The sequence below is a fragment of the Aythya ferina genome (genome assembly GCF_964211825.1).
Source record: "Aythya ferina genome assembly, chromosome: 8".
Lineage (NCBI taxonomy): Eukaryota > Metazoa > Chordata > Aves > Anseriformes > Anatidae > Aythya > Aythya ferina.
Genome location: NC_140304.1, coordinates 29,905,236 through 29,906,922, shown reverse-complemented (window position 1 = coordinate 29,906,922; position 1,687 = coordinate 29,905,236).

Genomic DNA, 1,687 nt, shown 5'->3' with positions numbered 1-1,687 from the left:
GCCCTGTCAGCGCCCACACCCGCCCCTGCCTTCAAACGCTCGGAGTGGCAGCGGGATGGACCAATCACAAGGAGGAGGTGGCGCTCTCCGAGCCAATCGCCGGGGGGATTCGCAAGGGGGCGGGAACTCCGCCGCTCCCTCAGCGCTGCCCGCCGGTGTTAGTAGTGCCCGGGCTGCGCCCCGCGGCCGCCGGTGCTGCCACAAGATGGCGGCGGGGGCCGGGCGCGGGGGTCCCAGTGCCACGGGCTGTGGGGAGTCAGCGTGGCTGTAACGGACTGTAAACGTGTAAACGAGGCGAAAATACCAATAAAAAAAAATCTTTACATTCTTTCTTTTTGGGGAGGCAAAGGGTGGAAAGTGCTGAAGCACAAGCCTGAGGAGATGCTGTCAACTCTCCTCCAAGAGTTCTGCCTTCCCCGTCTATGTTAATGTTTCTCCAACATCTGGTTCAGGGTCTTGTAATATCCTGCCTCAAATGCTCCAGAGAAAAGCTTAAATACCTTACACTAAGGCAAAACAATTATTCTGTCCCTGAACTGTAAATTTTTGCCTCCCTTACAAGTTCATGTTTTTTTTTTTTTTTTTGATTGATTCAGTTTTATAAAGATTCTTGTAAAGATTATAAAGATTCTTACGGACACCTGTTGTTATTGAAATATCCACAATGACATTACCACTTTCATGAATGTGTTAAGAGGGTCTACCAAGCAACTTAAGTAATACCCGTTAAGGGTCTTACATATACTTTTTTCTGGCTGTTCTATTTATTAAGATACATGCTTTAATCCTCTGTTACTGATTCCACTTTGTGTGAAAGATTAAAATTGCAGTGCATGAAGTAGACAGCATTTACATAACTATTTCCCCTCATAACACTATCCCGCAGTGATAAAGGCTATCATTAAAAACAGAATAATGAGTAACAGGTTATTTGAATAAAGTCCCACAGACTTCTTTGCTAGGATTTGTATTGTTAAGAACATTTATATTCATATTTGTCCTCTTTTATAATTTCTATTAGCTTTTTTTAAAAATTTTCTTTTAGACCTCTTCATTTGGTTACTGTTCCTTCCTTTTGGTACTTTACCTCCTTTCCCTTCATGGTGTCATGTCATTCCCACCCACACCTTTATGCAGTATCCTACTCACTTCCCGCAAGCACGTAATTCTCCATGTCTTCCTGTTGATTTCATATGCTTTTTCTCTACAGATTCAGCATCCCACACCTTCACTTTCTTTATATGGTTTCTAAAGACACTTCCTCTTTCCTGGGTTTATGCTACACGTGCCAGGGAACAGCAGAAGGCAGCAGCTTTCCAGGAAACCTGGACTTAACCAGGAACAGAGCCACCAGGGCAGGGAATGCACCAGCTGGGGCCATGTCCCTCAGTACCTCAGCAGTACAGGTAAAATGTGCAGGTTCAGGGATGATCAACCGTAAATGCAGGGTATCGGGCAAGTTCATGGAAATGAGGCAAGTACAAGGTAAAGCCAGGAAGGCAACCCACCAGTCAGGGTCAGACACAGTCCCACGATCAGCACCATGACCAAGCAGTTCTGAAGTCAAGCTGGGAATTCATTCCATAGGTCACAGTTCAGATCAGCAAAATCCACAGCTGAGAGTGAGCTGAAGGCCCAGGGCTGAGCTTAAATAGAATTTCTGGGCCCATGGCAGAGGGTGTGGAGA